The 12031-nt window shown below is 41.7% G+C and overlaps 1 protein-coding gene, 1 long non-coding RNA gene and 1 other non-coding gene across 7 annotated transcripts in view; 2 read left to right on the forward strand and 1 right to left on the reverse strand.

The window, feature by feature from the left end:
- LOC142378179 (mechanosensitive cation channel TMEM63B-like) overlaps positions 1–12031 on the reverse strand; it is a 221053-nt gene that overhangs the window by 72530 nt on the left and 136492 nt on the right. The gene's annotated exons all lie outside the window — the stretch shown is intronic.
- On the forward strand, positions 1496–2601 carry LOC142379182 (uncharacterized). Of its 2 annotated transcripts, none has more exons than XR_012769651.1 (3): positions 1496–1566; positions 1940–2120; positions 2207–2601. It is a non-coding gene; the product is annotated as an uncharacterized LOC142379182 (long non-coding RNA). The 2 variants fall into 2 exon arrangements; XR_012769652.1 differs by having other exon boundaries at positions 1940–2000.
- Positions 8772–8877, forward strand: LOC142379523 (U6 spliceosomal RNA). Its single transcript, XR_012769744.1, has one exon. It is a non-coding gene; the product is annotated as a U6 spliceosomal RNA (small nuclear RNA).

Consider the following 12031-nt stretch of genomic DNA (forward strand, 5'->3'; position numbering starts at 1 on the left):
TTTATTTAACCAGGCAAGCAATTAAGAACAAACATTCTTATTTTCAATAGCAGCCTGAACGAGCAGAGGCTCGATAAAGGGAAGGGGGAGGAGGAGCTAACAGTTAAAAGAATAGGGTTATATAAAATACACAACAAAGAAATCAATAAAAATAATAAAATAAATAAATACAGTACAAAACAAATACAGACAAACAGTAAACAGTGTGGCAGGAGGGCATATTAACAGGTGCAGGAACCAGCTGTGGCCTGGAGCAGGTTTGTTTTGGAGAGATTGGGGTGAGGACAGACAGTTTCAGGCTGTGTTGAAGTGCGTTCCAGTCGTATGCTGCAGCAAAACGCAAGGCACCACGTCCAAAGACAGTCCGGCCTTTGGGAATAGATAAACTGAGGAAGGCATTGGCTCTTAAGTTACGGGCAGCCTGGGAAAGAGGTAGCGAGGTGTAATGCCAAGAATGGATTTGTAGATGAGCTCATTTATTTGACTTATTTTTTTATTTTATTATTTTTTTCTTTCACTTATTTTGTTTATGGATCTCTAATTTAATATATTGAAATATATTTTATTTTGTAACTACCTTTTGTCCTATTGTGATGTAATATTTTCCTGTGTATATGTTATGTTCAATTATGCAATAAAACAAAAGAAAAGGAGTCTGAGGATCACACCGAGAGAAAAGGAGAGCAGGAAGGAGGGAGGAAGTATCTGTCAGAATTATACACAAAATATATCCAGCAGAAAAATCTTAGAAAGATTTAAACTTCATTTGGATCTCTTGTGATTTCTGTGGCTCAGGGTCAGATCATGAATCTTTGAAAATAACCGAATGGAAAATGATTTCATTTTCTTTGTTCAACTTGTTTTTTTATTTTTAGCAAACCACATTTTACACTTTTTTTTTAAAGAACTATATCAACACAGCACCGACATCAATCATTTAGAAATGCCTTTAAAGAAAGGCTTTAAAAACAAACACAGTTTTATAGAATTAACATGTTTTTCTTTACAGGGATGCTTTTTTTATGCACGATGTTTCTATACTCTTTGTACATTTATACTTTTATATATTGTGTTTTTTCTCTTCCCCTGGCTAAAACAGGTTTGTTATGAATATAATTGTTAATAAAGTTTGTTTTTTTTAAAGTCTGAGGATCACACAAGGACAGCAGGAAGGAGGGAGAAGTAAAAATATGAGTAATAAGAGCGCTGCAGGCAGGCAGTGTTCGAATTACGGGGGGTACCGGGGGGTCTGACCCCCCCGATTGAGACCTGATACCCCCCAAATGGGACTAAATTACACTTTTGGGGGGTACTGAAAAAACTGATCTATTATTAAAATCAGGTGTTGAACATGTCTTATTACTTAATATTTTTCAATGTGTACTATGAATAACCAAATAAAATGCGTTTTGGAACACCCCTTCAATGGACTGTTCCACCAGCGGGCGTTTGAGAGGCGTCTGGCTGCAGACCTGCACTGTGACGTCACCTGCACTGTCAGGACCCGAAGCGACAAGCGAGGCGCACGTATTCTTCGTTCCCCATTTCAACTGTGGAGACGACGAGGTGAGTAAAAGTCGAGTGAAAACTACTTATTACGACATTATTTGTCTCCTACAGATGCATATTTCAATAACAACCGCCGGCACTACGCCCAAAATGGAACGCTGCACGTCATGTTGCAAACTGTTTCACTGCCCTCTGTGCCTACAATTTAAACCAGCAAAAGCTGCAGAGCCACTTAGAGGCACATACAAAAGGTGGCATTTTATTTAAAGGTAAGCATAATGTATTTGTCTGTTTGTTTGTACTCATAAGTATTAGCCAACGCTACTAACTTCTGGCAGGTTGTGGTTTGGTTTGTAAAAGGGTAAAAGGAAAATGAAGGGAATGTAGGTTGCAGTGAAGAACATCTGACACCTCACTTTCTGTCTTTTAGAAACCTATCCCAGTCACTAAATCCTGGCAACTGGACAGAGAAAACTGGACTACAAATTCAGGTAAGAGTATAAAGTATGTATAATGCATGTATTCATATGTTGAGTACTCAGGAAGAAGAGCAGCAGGCAGAGGTCTCCAAGAGAGCCAGACTTGCTGATGTGGACACACCAGTGGAAGGCGTAAGCTTTTGCACAGTATCTATTGGTCAGATACTGTTGGTGTGGCAGCTATAGTACAGACATCTTTCTTTCTGTCTTTTCCATAGGACTCGGTTGAAGATCGCATTCTTCATAACTGCAGACATGCAGCAGAGTGGGCTGAGGCCAACAAACCACTGTTGTCTGCCAGAGTGGACCTGCCTGACGTTCTGGGCATGGGGGAAGAGGAACAGGCAGAGGCTGCTCTACAGTATGGGAGGTTGTGGAACGAAGAACTGGACGAGGATGAAAGAGAAGCGATCCTGGAGCCTTTCAAAATGATATTTCACAATATTAACGACATGTTGATATTTTGTGAACAGGTAGTCGACAAAAACAAAGATTTTTTGTCATATTGTGAATGTTTGACTGAATAAACACTACAGAACATTTGATCATGTTGTGACTTGGTGTGCTTTTTATGTTTTCTCATTGATCCCTTAATAATTTGACTAAGATTATACTGTAGATATCAAGAGTTAGGGTACTATTTAGTGGTACTAAGGTGTTCCAGCAGCACAAGAACATAATTGGCATAGACAGAACCAAACATGAAATTTATGGTGGTTAAGGATAAAAATACAGAATAATACAACAGAAAAACTAATTGAAAGAAATATATATATATAAAGAGCAGTGCGATAAAGTCAAAATGAAATGATAATGAAATACCAGTGACTTACTCTATAGTACACAATAAAATGTACAGTATAGGCCTATGGCATCTTGTGAGATGTTGGCTTATGAATATGAGCCTAAGAGAAAATGTGTGCAGTGACCAAACAAAAGCTTACAATACAAATAAAAACAATAGACCAGGAATTGATAGATTTTATGTCGTACTGTTAACTAATTAATTCATTTGTGAGGACCTCTTGAAAAATATAGCGTTTAAAATCGTTTAAAAATACGTGCTTCCGATACACACGCTTTTATTTTGAAAGGCTTCGAATCAACTTCCGGTCCTCACAGTGCAGGTCTGTGGGTCCTCACAGTGCAGGTCTGTGGGTCCTGACAGTGCAGGTCTGTGGGTCCTCACAGCGCAGGTCTGTGGGTCCTCACAGCGCAGGTCTGTGGGTCCTCACAGCGCAGGTCTGTGGGTCCTCACAGCGCAGGTCTGTGGGTCCTCACAGCGCAGGTCTGTGGGTCCTCACAGCGCAGGTCTGTGGGTCCTCACAGCGCAGGTCTGTGGGTCCTCACAGCGCAGGTCTGTGGGTCCTCACAGCGCAGGTCTGTGGGTCCTGACAGCGCAGGTCTGTGGGTCCTCACAGCGCAGGTCTGTGGGTCCTCACAGCGCAGGTCTGTGGGTCCTCACAGTGCAGGTCTGCAGCCGGACTCTCTTGGGGCGTTTCACCTGTTCGCAGGCAGCTCGTGCAAAGTCCAAAACATCGGCAGCACTGAGATGCAGGGTTTTGATGCCCGTTAAAAAGATGTTTGAGATGCGAGCGGATTTAAGGTGTCAAGGTGGAGGTTTCCCGTGATTTGTTAAATGAAACTAACAAATCAGACTAATATTATTTCAACTTTAAAGCACTGAACAAACATTCAAGACAGGTGACCGCCCTTCCCTTTCTCCCATGAGAAAAAAAGTTAGCCTACATCAGATTTCCATCGAGTCAACATGCACAAGTAGTCTCAGTTCAAAGACAGAGGCGGACTGCTCTAATCCAGAATACACCAACCAACATACTTGATGTCAGAAAATAAAGTACAAGGCTTATCATGTGTTTAAAGCACAATTGGAATAATATCATTTAACTAAGTTAGAAGAAGGCAAATGGATAGTGTGACTCCACCAAGCAAGAAGCAAGGATAGCTGTGTCTAGCAAGGAGGCAAAAAGGATAGCATGCCCACAAAGAGGTAGGAAAAATGGGATTCCTTACCATATGTCCGCCGTGACAAATATAGGATTAATCATAATTTTGACTGTGTTTGAAGCCATTTCATGTAGCAGCTAGCAGTATACCATGACTACTAGCACCACGGGGCTGTCTGATAGCACTTTTCAATCTCAAGAAAAGCGCACACTGTTTACAGCGGACATTACAAGCTATGTTGAATTTGGCAGTTGTAGTCTGATAATTTACAGCTTGATTCTGTATGCGTCATTGGGTTCACTTTGCTGATTAACATTTCTTGATTGCGTCTCATGGGCACTACATAATGTAGGCTAGTTGCTAGTTTGCTAGTGGGCTTTTGGTAAGCCATACAGCTGTTTGAAGTTGGGTCGTTGCTAGGTTTAATATTTATGTATTATTCTGCATGTGTTGGTTCTGCTGCTGTGCTTGTTGCTAACTGGAAAGTTAGCAACGTCCTGCTGCAGCAACGTGTGTGAGACAAACTTTGGCTAGGTGGTTGAACTTGACAGTGCTGCGTGCAGATTTGAGCTGAATTCACCTGCGCAGCGCGGATTTTGCAGGGTTGCCAGATGATTTCCAAACATGCTCAAACCCCGCCTGGAGGCACTAAATCTAGACTAAACCAGTCTAAACTGAATTCTATTTATTTCTATGGCCATAGAGCCATATACAGATACAGAAAAACTCGCCCAATACCCATTTTTACCCGCAGACGGTCATCCAAAACAGCCCAATCTGGCAACACGGAGTTTACGGAGACGAGTGCTTCCCGCGAACGTGGTCACTTGATTCATATGAGGGAGTTTGCAAATGATAACGTGTTGTTGCGTTTGCATATCATGATTTTTTTTTTTTTTTTTTTGGGGGGGGGGGTGTGACGTCATCAATTGATCCGCAAAAAGTCCGACCCCCCCGAAGCCCGGTGGATAATTCGAACACTGCAGGCAGGTGTAACCATGGCAACGAGCTGACATCAGTCAGCAGGTGTAACCATGGCAACGAGCTGACATCAGTCAGCAGGTGTAACCATGGCAACGAGCTGACCTCAGTCAGCAGGTGTGTCGGCTGGAGGAAACAGGGCAAAAATAAAGCCGTGTTTTATTATCCAGAACCAGTTCAGAACCACGTGGTTCGTTCGACCATGATTATTTTTAATGTTTTTTTTATTTATTTATCTATCTATTTATTTATTTTTAAATGATTTTATTGCCTTCTTGTGATTTTATGTAGCTGTGAAGCACTTTGAATGACCTTGAGTATGAATTGTGCTCTGTAAATAAAATGGCCCTGCCTTCGTTCCTGCGTCACATCCGCAGCGGCGGCTCCTCCATAGCGACGATTTGTGCGACGCACTACCAAACACGGAGGTTTTTTTTTTGTTTTTTTTTTTAATCTAGTTGCTAACCGGGACTGATCTACTGTAGGCAAACTGGTTGTATATGTCACTGTCCAATCAGATTAAGGTCGCGCCTGGTGTTGCCACGCCCATTTTGTGCGATTTCTGTCAGGGTCGAATTTGGACCAGGAAGCTCCCATTGACATGAATGGTACGTCAGTTTTTTTCAAAAATCCTGCTCCCAATATATTTTCTTTCGTCATATGTCTGCTGCGCGGGAACATCCTACGAAGAAGATGGCGAGTGCAACAACACGGTAGTGTTTCTGACAGAAGTGCCCTTTAGGCGTCGTACTAATGCGGAGAAGGAAGTTTGGAAGAATTTTGCGGGATTTTCGGGCTCGCCTTGCGAGGCAAAGATGAAACCCAGGGCTCCACCAACCCGGCTATTATTCCAGGTAGTATTTGATGTAGCTAAATAACTTACCCTTTTGTGCTCAGTCATTGACTTGTAATGATTTAAACCTTTTATATAATGTTGACAATAATAGCAGAATGTATAATGACACATTGTTGACATATGTATGATTGACAAATGTGTGTTCTGTACCCCTTACCTGTTCCACACCACAAGGGGGTGCTATTGATTTGGATAGGAGATGTGATATGATTGGTGACGTCACATAGCCTGGGTGCCAGCCGAACTTAGCCCCGCCCATAAAAGTTTTGGTCAGGAAGTTCGGTCTGGCTCTGCTCAGTTGGGAAATCATTATGCCCGACCAAGAATTGGTCGGACCAATCAGATTGCCAGGGCGGGCTTTATACGATGATGGACAGATGATCAACAGGGATATTATCGACTACGTCACTAAAGAACTGAACACGGCTGCCGCTGGAGAGCTAGGGCGTGTAGATTCTGCCATCGAGTCTGTTCTACAGGATCTCCACATTGCATTCGTTTTGAAAGACGAACAGAGGAATGCGATAAAGGCTTTTATCGATAGAAAAGATGTTTTTGCCTTCCTACAACAAGTGTGTGTTGCTTAATCTACGTCACATACTACGTTGCTCTGATTGGTTGTAGGTCTATCCAATTGAGCGAAGAGGCATTTTTTCTCCTGGTTCGGTTGAAACACGCCCCATACTCAAATCTCTATTGAGCGGTATCAGACTCACATTCTGACTAGAATCGTGAGTATGACGTAGTCAGGCTAGACGTCACATCCCCTGTGTATTTATGGGTGTTCTGGACTTGGTGGTTCACTTGTCTTCTCTGGTATTGGCACGGCTGGAAGAGCAGTTTTTGTTTGCTAAATAAATATGCCGAAGAGAGAAATCGCCTGATATATTTCTGTGCTTGCAACTGTTGGACTCCTGCTGTGTTAGTAGTACTCCTGCTAACACACATTCATTGTTAATGGTGCAGTATTATATTTAAAAAAGAGAGAAATCTCACATAAGTAAGCTGCACTTAACCATGTTTGACAACTGGTTATGCTTTTCTAAGTCATATTTTCCAAAACTTCAATAAACACTTGACTTGGATTTATATGCTGTCATTTTAATTACATTCTTTAGAATGAAAATACTAAACAGCCCCCCCCCCCCTGCTTCTAACCTGCCGATAGCATTGAAACAAGCTGTAGCATTCAGCACTCTGCTCGCTGGAAGGTTGACCCTACTTACTGGAAAGTCTCTCACTGCCCTTCACGTGTCCGCTGGGGGCCAGATGTGCTCTACAACCTTAAAGTAGAAAAGTTGAGGTTTTCTCTCAGAGGTTCCACTCATTTATTTTATGCTACATGGGACAACCTTTTTTTTTTAAGGTATTTTGACTCCTTAGTTGACAGAATTGTTGCTGCTACAGATTGTATTTATACTTTTATTCTGTCCCAACAGTGTCTGTCTTGTTATGTTTAAAATGTTCAATAAACAAAGTTTAAAAAAAGAAAAGAATGAATCTCATCATTAAGAGCTTATGTGTTTACTTATTTCATAGAATCCTGGAACAATATGAGGAAAATAAATAAATAATGGTTAAGGTGGAATATTAACTGAATGGCAAATTATGCAAAAAATAATTAAAAATTATTACAATAAGTGATGCTACTTAGACAAATATACCTCAGTCCTATGGACTTTTATGGAACTTCTGGACATAACGGGGGAAACTGCAGAGTCCTTTAAAGTGACTCTGCGTTGTGTTTATTTCAGGAAGACGAGGAGTTTCTGGATGATTGGACATTTTGTTTCCTGCGTGGGAACAGAACAGGTTCGCACAGCACAGCCTGCTGCAGCTTTCACAGATCAGGAGCCGCCGCTGGCTGCAGGGGACAGAAGCTTTGCTCCCAGCTGGGAGGGTTTGTTTTGAAGGACAGCTGATGGGGACCCCCAACTTCCCCCTGCAGCACCTGCGCTCGTGCACGCGGTTCTGCGCGAGCTGGACGAGTCGTCGGGGGAAGAGACGCGTTTGAAGCTCATTGATCTGTTTACGTGAGCATTAGTTTTAATGGAAGAAGCGTGATGGAACCAATTCTTCTTCTTTTTCGGCTCAGGTTGGTTCGGTTCGGTTCTAACCCGCTTCCGGGTCGCTTATGTGGGGTTCTGCAGCGGCTGCTTGTGTCTGACAGAAGAACTTTGGTCACTTAAGGAAACCCGAAGCTCGTTTATGTGGAATAAAGGCATATTTCTGTGTTTTATGTACTTTCTGTGGGTTTCCAGGCGGATGCTGCGGTGTTCCGACAGCGGCGCTTAGCGGCAGGTCGGTGGAACTGCAGCCCGTTTCTCTTTCCCTCCGACTTAAAACGGAAAATAAAACGGAAAATAAAACGGAAAATAAAACGGAAAATAAAGGCGGTGAAGGGGAGTTTGGACACCAAACACTTTCCGGAACACATTCTTATCCAGGGGAACCAACAGGAAACAGATTAAATGAAATCCAGATCGTTTTAAAATGCAGACCAGATGAGGAACTGATGTGAAGTGAAACAAAGAGCAGAGCAGAACAGGCAGGTTTCTGTCCACACAGCCGGATGTTGCAGGGTCCAGGTCCCGGTCCCGGTCCCGGTCCTGGTTCAGCTCTGATGGGCTCCTGGTTTTGGTTGAGCTACCGTCTTCAGACTGAACGAGTTTCCAGCTGTGACTTCCTGTATGACGTCATAAAATCTGAATAAATCTCCCATCATGCATCAGCGCCTTTCAGGGGATCAGAACGAAGCTGAATTAGCGGAAGCAGAACCGGACCGGGTCACGTTGAGCCTTCCTTACCTAAAACAGTGAAATAACTGAGCTGTTAGCTTCCCTGTTAGCTTCACTGGTTGCTCTTTGTCCGTTTTAAATACGGTTTTCAGCACCTTTTCCTCCCTGTAGGAGGCACCGTGAGTCAGCAGGCTGAAGGCGCAGCGCCCTATAAAACGCTCCAGGAGCCCTGGAGCCGTCGTGTTACTCCGGTAGCACATATACTAAAATTGGAACGATACAGAGAAGATTAGCATGGCCCCTGCGCAAGGATGACACGCAAATTCGTGAAGCGTTCCTCATTTTCTTTTTTTTAAATCGGAATTTTTCTTGAACAGTTACAAAGCAGATTTACATCATTCATCAGAGTCCTTGTTGTCCAGTGATTCAAACTGTTTCCTGTAGTCTTAATTTGTGTGAGTTTCTCTTATAAATGTTTCTTTGGTCCTACTTTATACCATAACCTGGTTATTACTTTACCAGATTACACGTGACAAACCATTGCTCTGCTGTTATTTGTTCATTTAACTCCTTTTCTCATTTTTATTTCATATAAAGAGAGGAAGACTCCTTGTATGACATCAAACTTTTGTAAACAGCTGAGATTACCTGAACGTTTTCCTTTCTTAAGCCTTCTGAAATATCTCAACAATTCCAACAAATTCCATTATCCGTTTGTGTCGATTTTTTCCCTTCCCCCTTCCCTTCCTGCGGAGGAGTATTAGGGCCAGGCATAAGAAAAAATATTTATATTTTGCCTGTCGAGAATAAAGTCGAAATGTCGAGAAAAAAGGCATGTTGATATAAAGTATATATAATAAATATAAATATTAATATATATATAATATAAAATATTATTTATATATATATAATATAAAAAATAAAAATATTTTTTCTTATGCCTGGCCCTAATACTCTTCCGTACCTTCCCCCTTCTCACACAGCAGCTTTAAAATCTTTACTCTGGCTTCCAGTCAGTCACAGAATAGATTTTAAAAGCCTGCTGATGGTTTACATCTGTGATCTGTTCAGAGAATATAAAGCCAGCAGAGCTCTTAGATCCAAGGACTCAGGTCAGCTGGTCCAGTCCAGAGTCCAGACTAAACATGGAGAAGCAGCATTTAGCTGTTATGCTGCAAACAAGTGGAACAAACTGCCAGTGGAGATTAAACTTTCACCAAATGGAGACATTTTTAAATCCACGTTAAAAACATTTCTGTTCTCATGTGTCTATGCATGAAATCTGCACGCTATCTTTGAACTTATCTGGACTGTTGCTTGTTTTTAAATTCATTTAAATGATTTTATTTGTTTCTCTTTATATTCTTTTATATATTTTAATGCTTCTTCCACTCCCTGCTGCAATGCTTTTATTTTATGTGAAGCACTTTGAACTGTTTGTACATGAAATGTGCTATATAAATAAATTTGATTTGATTTGATTCTCTCCCTTTCCTTCCCCTTTTTTTTCCATCCCCTTTCTCTCCCACTCCTTTGCGATGTCAGCCATTCGTCTGTCTCCAGGATATCTACACGGTCTCGGAACACACGCTCTCTTCCAACAGCCTGACGCTCTAAGGCATCCAAAAGCAGAAAGTCAGCCGCTGGTTACACTTCCCATTGATGTTGTTATGTCCAGAGTCAGATTAAACTTCAATTAGTGCATAATTTAAGTCAAACAGAATAATGTCAGCATCATTATGGGGTATAATGTATATGTTTATTTATGATACCTTCAAAGTGATTAAATATACAATCCATTAGTCAGCAAACTTGATTGGACTAACAGCGGACTACTTTAGGAAACTCCTGCGACAGCTCTGGATCACTGTAAATTCTCTTAAATCACTCGTACGCACGACTTAAGAACAAATCTGTGCGTACGGACGGTTGTTGCATGAGGCCCGATGCTCTTTACCTCCCCCTTCTCTCTCTTTCCTTCCCCTTTTCTTCCCCTTCCCCGTTCTCTCCCACCCCTTCCCCCTTTTTACCTCCCCCCTCGACCCCCACTCATTTCGGGTCGGTTAAAAATGAGTGTTGTCAGATCTTTCTTAGTTTTGGGGGGTAGTTTCTCTGATCGACTCAGGAGCTTTATGCTGCCATCTTGTTTCTCACCACCAGAAACCCCCTGAAAACTATCATTTCATGTTGAAGACATGACTTCTGGCGTGTGTCGCCTTACGGTTTTTTATTTGTTTGGTTTCCTGGTGGCCTTGGTTCACCAGAAGAGCTCCAGAAGGCTGAGGCACATAAAACTGAGGGCCTTTTTCAGACCAAACCCTGGAGCTTCTCCTGTAAACTGGCCCATGTTGTAAACTACTTACTTGAGACTTGAAAGCTAAGACTTGGGACTTATTTGAGACTTGCACATGTGTGACTTGGTCCCATCTCTGGAATCGGTTAACTTTAACGAGTACGAGTATATTAGAATAGTATCGGCCCGGTACCGGTATCGGTGCGTCCCTAGGCGTCCGTCAGAACGAGCCCTGATCTCTGGAAACGGTTCACATTTATCCACCCCGTATGGGTCTATGACTCGCACTCGACCCAGTGTTGTTGGCCAGTTACCAGCGGCGTGGACCAGCCAACCACTTTGTTGCAGCAATGCGTTGAGCAATGTTGTGTGAGCGTCGTTCTGGGCGGGTATCTAATGCAACAGACAAAGAGAAGTTTCATCTGTTCCTGTCGTACAGGCCAGTTCTAACCGGTTATGTTTATAAACCAAAATGTTCAGTGGAGAACTACAGAATATGAATACATGATGTGTTAAACAAACCCAAGAGGGGGGTCAGATAAGTTTTCTCTTTGTTCTCTGGAGGTTTCTGGCCTGTTTTCCTGTTTTTTTTCATCCACTCATCTTTTTCTGCTGTTACATAAGGAAACATAAGTGAGTAGTTCCTGTAGTAGATCAGTGTTCCTCTTTCTTTGTTGTTTTTCTCTAGCTGTTCGGCTCAGACAGACTTCAGCAACTCCTGTTTCTGCGTGAGTCTAACTCATTTCTACCTCCTGTTCATTGAGAGAAAACTGTTTTAAGATTCAAGATTCAAAGTTTTATTTGTCACATGCATAGTTATACACGGTACAACATGCAGTGAAATGACCTTTAACCGCCGTCCACAAAATACAAACTATAAACTATAAAATATAAACTAGGTAGCAAAGTAACATTAATAGAAAGTTAAAGTAAAATTAAATATTCCTAAATTAGAATAGTAGAATATCAAATAAAATATACAAAATATATAAGCAAGATTAAAATACAAAATAAGATTAAAAATATATACATATAGAATAAAATAGAGTACAAAATAAAGTAAATATATGTATGTGCACAAGTTAAATCGGAGATATGTACACCGTGTGTGCAAAACCGCAGGTTTGTGCATGTGCGGGAGTGAGGTGTGAGCGAGAGAATGTGCAAAAACTGCAAAAAAATGCAGTCCGGTTGTGTGTGAGTGAGG

This window comes from Odontesthes bonariensis, chromosome 4 (assembly GCF_027942865.1).
Source record: "Odontesthes bonariensis isolate fOdoBon6 chromosome 4, fOdoBon6.hap1, whole genome shotgun sequence".
NCBI classification, from domain to species: Eukaryota; Metazoa; Chordata; class Actinopteri; order Atheriniformes; family Atherinopsidae; genus Odontesthes; species Odontesthes bonariensis.